Source organism: Chiloscyllium punctatum, chromosome 3, assembly GCF_047496795.1.
Source record: "Chiloscyllium punctatum isolate Juve2018m chromosome 3, sChiPun1.3, whole genome shotgun sequence".
Taxonomy (NCBI): Eukaryota; Metazoa; Chordata; class Chondrichthyes; order Orectolobiformes; family Hemiscylliidae; genus Chiloscyllium; species Chiloscyllium punctatum.
In genome coordinates this window covers 65,042,581-65,048,580 of record NC_092741.1, presented here as the reverse complement: position 1 = coordinate 65,048,580, position 6,000 = coordinate 65,042,581, and the positions used below count along the sequence as shown (strand labels likewise).

General features: G+C 39.4%; 1 long non-coding RNA gene across 1 annotated transcript in view; it reads left to right on the top strand.

Annotated features, from left to right (window-relative positions):
- Positions 1 to 3,487: 3,487 nt before the first annotated feature.
- Positions 3,488 to 6,000, top strand: part of LOC140454777 (uncharacterized) — a 40,667-nt gene continuing 38,154 nt past the window's right edge. Inside the window, exon 1 of the long non-coding RNA XR_011952744.1 lies at positions 3,488 to 3,942. This is a non-coding gene — a long non-coding RNA (uncharacterized lncRNA). The remainder of the gene's footprint in view (positions 3,943 to 6,000) is intronic.

Here is a 6,000-nt window from a genome sequence, read left to right as displayed (position 1 = left end):
GCATCTCTTGTTACCAACTTCTAAAGAGAACAGCAAAATAATATGATGCAAGACAGTAATCCGATTGTGTTACCAATTATCTTTCCTGCGAAATGTTTTCCTCGCTATTGAAATTTTATTTCAAAATTAAGTTAATCACATGAAAACAAGATTGCATTCATTCTTGTTGCACACTGAGCTCCCTTTGTTTTCAGAGCAACTTGTTCAGGAAATGGAGCTAAATATATGCTCCCAATAACAGCCTTTTTTTTTCTCTAAATCATTAATGAGGATGTATACCTACATAAACAATTGAACAAAGGAATCGTAGAAGTGAAATTATTGATGCTGTGGAAAGGAAGATGTATTAATGTAGATCTTGAAAATCCAAGTGCTATTTTTACCATGAGTGCATTGCCAACCAGTGAGAGCATGGTTTATGTCAATAATCCTCTGAACAACTTTACAAGGCTAGTGCCAGCCATTTAACTGCATGACTTTTGAAAACATTTACAGCCATAGCTCCTGAACTCATTTGAATCATGTAAAGTTGGATCCTCATGTTGCCACTTGTCTGCATGTCAACAGTGACAGCTTGGCTGAGCGTGACTTCATCCCTCACACATCATTGTTTACTAGTCAACTTTCAATCTGCTGTCAGGATGATATCCTGTCACTTTCCATTCAGTTTGATAGGTTAGCTTTCCTTGTGCAAGCTGAGGCAGTGTTGGACTGTCATCAGCTGTCAAACCATTAAAAATCTCTTTGTTCATTGAGCTAGGAACTGAAGGATTATTAATTTAAGTGTTACCATCTTTTTTTCTATTTCTTTACAATATCTAATAACTTCCGAACTGGCTAATATAAATTACTTAAATTATTTGTAGCTTTGTTTAACCTTAAGGAGGGTTTAAGTTTCACTCAATACTTATACATAACTTTCAGATGGATCTTTACACCACTTAATTAAGTTTGAATATATATCATTAATGCTCAATGTAGTTTGTGTACATTTTAATTAATCTTAATTAACTTTAAGACAGTTCTTTATGTGATTTTCTTATTAATTTTTGAATGTTCAGCAAACACAAAATAACTTACAATTCATGTTCCTACATTTTACTTTTCAATATTTTATGTTAATATTTAATTATGTGAATACATACCTTTCTTGGCTCTTGATTCTTATTTACTTATTTAAATTATTTTACATTTTCTCAATTTTCTCCGTCTTCCATAATTTTTTGGCTTCTTGCTAAGACCAGGGTCCATGAAGACTGTTGGATGTAGAACACACCCAGTAACTACTTAATTGACTATCGCTCAGTTATAATTCTTCATAGAGAGTGTTGGTGACCTATTTGAAGGGGAATCTGATAGTCTCCAATATGCATGCCAGTATTTCTCAAACCTTTTGAATGAAGGGTCCCTTTAAAAGTGACTTAGTAATGATTGATCAAACCACACCTCTTACAATATGAGAGTGCATGTAAAATATATTTTATTAATGCTGCTCCCAAAATAGGTTTATACTTGCTGGCATTAGTTGGATGGGTGTACTTAACTCTCACTGAACAATAAGTAGTACTTAAGCAGTTAAAAAAACTTCCTACTATTGAACAAGGCTGACCTCATCTGGCACCCATTGCCTTGATAACTGTGTGTTAACCTGGTGACCTTCACTCTATTCTTAATGCTCTTCCATGCATGCTTCCTCCCAGACCACAGAACCAAATACCCTCTACACTGCAGTGCATGGGCCACACTTCACGGCTAACTCCTGGTTCACTCTGAATTGATTACTGTGACATTACTTTGTGGACCCTTTGAAAACCTCTGCAAACTCTACTTTGAGAATCACTGATAAATGCATATTCATGTTAAGTACTCGTCATTGGGTAGTAATCAGGAGCACTACCATGGCTTACTTATCTTCCTAACCCCAGGGCACTGAGGCCAATTGTTGCAGCTCTGTATATAAATTGATATAATATACAATTTAATATGTCTGTGGGAGTTTTTTTCCAGGTTGTTGAATTCCAAAATACTAAGTAAAAAGCAAATATCTGAAAATACAAATGAACTATCTCATTGTAGGTTATTTCTTCTTTTTGACTAATTCGCTTCTCACCATTCTTATGATAGGGGTCTGAGACAAATATTAATTCCCCTCCAGTCCTTTCCAAGACAATTATTCATTTGAGTTTTAACAATGGCAGTGGAATGGTAGACTGATCCTATTTTCCAATGCATGTTGTTTTCAAGACCTGGCTTACTGAAGAATGAATGGGAGGAGGTTTTCTGGTTGATAATCTTTGGGAATTTGAGGCTTATTGTTATCTTGTTCTTGTCATCATTGCCTCAGTTGAATTGAGCTAAGTACAATGTGGAGTTGGCGTTTGGCTCCTCTTGCTAGAATGGATCATCTACTAGCTGGGCCATTGGGAATAAAAGGTGTTTTTTTTGTAGTGAGTTAAAAGTGTGCGTTTTGATAGGACAACATGCAGATTTTACAGTTTCTAAAATCAGATGCATCAGATCACAGACAAGAGTCATTCAGGCTTTTGATTTTTTTCCAGTGGGAAACCCTCAGCTGATGTTATCTACTGTAATTCCATTTCCTGCTTTTCCCTGTCTCTTTTTACATTCTTCCTTTTCAAATAAACATTAGACTCTATTCCAAATGATGCTGTATTCTCTGCCTCGATAGCCATTTGTGTTAAAATATGTCATGCCGTAATGACTCTTTGTAGGAGGTGAGTTCTTTATATCTTCTGTTCCATTCTTCCTTTTCATAGCTTCAAATGTCTCTAAGTCACTGATTTGCCAACTAGCCAAAGTAATTCTTTGTTCTGTGCCCTCAAATCTTTCATAATTTTGTAACTACTCTTCGGTCGACCTTTGACCATGTGTTTCAGTGCAAGAAGCCTTAATTGTCTAGCCTGTTTTTGGAATTAAGAATGTCTTCTAAACAATACGTTTGCATAACACTTTCTATGATCTTAAGATGTATCAAATTGCTTGACAACCCATAAAGTACAGTTGAATTATAGAATTCCTATAGTGCAGGGAGAGGCCATTCGGTCCATTGAGTCCGCACCAACCCACTGAATAGTATCCCGCACAGACCCATGCTATCCCATTAACATTGCATTTACCATGGCCAATCCACCTAACCTGCACATCTTTGGACTGTGGGAGGAAACCATGGCACCTGGAAGCAACTCACACAGATACAGGAAGAATGTGCAAACTCCACGCAGTCACCCAAAGCTGCAGTCAAACCCAGGTCCCTGGTGCTGTGAGGCAGCGATGCTAACCACTGTAACATCAGGCTAAATTTAGAGTGCCCAGATTAGAATCATTCTAATTCTACTACTGCACCCATCTCTGAGCAATGTTCATGGTCTACAACTCTTACCATTGCACACAGCATCTACGCTGAAAGGTTCTTCCCCAGTCCATCCCCAACAACCTATTAACACTTCCTGGCCTCTGAGCTTTGGACTCCTAGCACCAACACTGAAAACTGAGCCACTTTCATCTCATTCAATCTCTCCTTTTGTCTCGTTGCAGGAGAAAACATCCCTTAATAAGGCTGAAAGGACCAAGTTAGGTGGCAGCATGACCAACATTTATCTTCTCACAGTATACAAAGAGAAAATCTTTGACCATGTGGAAGAAAACTATGATTGCTCACTTTGGGATGCTGAAACCTCTATGCCATTGCAAACAAAGCGCTATATCCATGATACTGACATTGTGAAAACAATCTTAACATGCTCAAGCTTGCACCCCAGTTGCATAACTCAAATCTTCTATTGTTTTATATAGGCACCAGCAACATCCAAACCTCTGCCCACAAGAGGCCATCAGCTCCTACTCCACCTCTGAGGAAGATGCCACAGATCTATCAGAAGATGCATAGGCAAGACTTTGGCTTGCACGCTCTACCAGCCAAAGGTATTTCACCTCAATAGGTTCTCTATCTAGATTAGATATGGGAGTAGACTGTAGTGAATAATCGCTGACATGTCTCCACATGGAAAGAATGCCCCAAATCTCTGAAATACAGAGAACTATCAGAGATTAGGTACTTGCTGAGCCCCCGATGTAAGATGGTCCCATCATTTTGGTGATTAATAACAATATGAAAATGCACTAACTGACACAGGAAAAACAAGAAGTTTTGTCAGAGCAATCAGAAACTGTACTGAAACATGGAGGTATCTACATGTGCTATCAGTGCTGTGCTTCAGTGTGCATGCATCTGGCTGTCTCCATGTCCAGGTTGACAGCTGCCATCAGCTCCTGCAGAGGACAAATGGTTACTAGAAATGCATACAAATGTGCATTCTATCACTTCAACAATTTGTGCACTGCATCAACAACAAGGTGACAGAGGGACAGAAACATAGAAAAAATGAGCCTGCTCTGCCAATCGTTATCACAGCTGATCATCCAAACCAAGTGCCTGTTCCTGCTTTGCTCTCATATCCTTTGATCCCTTTAGCCTCACATGTTATATTCAACTCCTTATTAAAATTTGTTGACCTTGACTGCTTTCTGTAGTAGCAAATTCCATAGGCTCACCATCTCTGGCTGAACAAATTTGTCTACAACTCCAGGTTTACCCTATATTTTTAGAATGTGACTCCTGGTTCAGGATATCCTCCATCATTAAGAACACCTTTCTTGTATCTAATCTATTTAGTCCTGTTAGAATTCTATAGGTTTCTATGGGATACACCCTCATTCTTCTGAATTCTGTATAATCCTAACTGATTCAACCTCTCCTCATACATCAGTCCAGTAAACCTTTGCTGCACTGCCTCTGTAGTGAGAACATTCTGCTTCAGATAAGGAAAGCAAAACTGCACACAGTACTCCAGGTGTGGTCTCACCAATGCCCTGTACAATTGCAGTAAGACATCTCTGCTCCTGTACTCAAATCCTATCTCTGTAAAGGCCAATAAACCATTTGCCTTTTCGACTGTCTGTTGCACCTGCATGTCTACCTTCAGTAACAAAACAGAAATGGCTGCAGAAATCAGCAGATCTGGCAGCATCTGTTCAGGGAAAGTAGAATTACCATTTTGATCCAGTGACTATTCTTCAGAACCCTCAAATAGGCCCAACAGAAATCTCCTCTCCGGTCATTCCAGAAGTGCCCTCCCCTGTCTGGGATCCCCACGCCTGTGGTAATGGAAACTGAGAAGAGTCAACTTACATTTAGCCAGAACATTCACAGCAGATCTGTGCTCTCTAGCCAAAAACAACCCCTGGGTCATTCAAGACCAACAGGCTCCACTATAGGACAGACTCTGTCCAAAACACCTGCAGACCCTGGAACTGCACTGAGACACAATGGAAGGACATAGAAAGCTAAAATATATATTCAGCACTTGAATGTTGCGAAAAAGAAATACTTCTTCTCATGTTGTGTTGCTGCTACTACTAATAGTGGGTTCATTTCCTGCACTGCCTGAGTTAACCATGAAGGACTCTTCCTCTCAACTTCTCTCCCTTCCTGATGAATAGTGACCGTCAGGTTAAACCACCACCAGTCAACTCTCTCCAGTGAGAGAGCAGCCCAGTGGTCCAGTAGGACGATGATGACTTTATCTTTACCTTTTACTACTTCTTGGCAGATTGCATCATGTACTCTGGAAGCCATCATGGTGCCTTTATCCTTAATGACTCTCAGAATTTCTCATCATTCTCTTCACTCAGCTGGAGGAAATGACCTTGAAGTCTTTACTCCTTTGACTTACTGAAACTCCTTTGCATCCTGAAGGGAACAGTGGCTGCTGGAAATTGCTGTTGGTCCTGGGTTTGTTGATGCTTTTATGCCTCCTCAGTTTCTCTCTACACCTTCATTGTATTCTGGCCATAATCACAGGAATACCTGCTGTTGTTGGATCCACCCAGGATGGGTGCAATGAACCTAGATAGACACTATCAATAATAAAACAGTGTCTTACTAATGTGTTTCATCAGCAATCATAACAAACACAAATG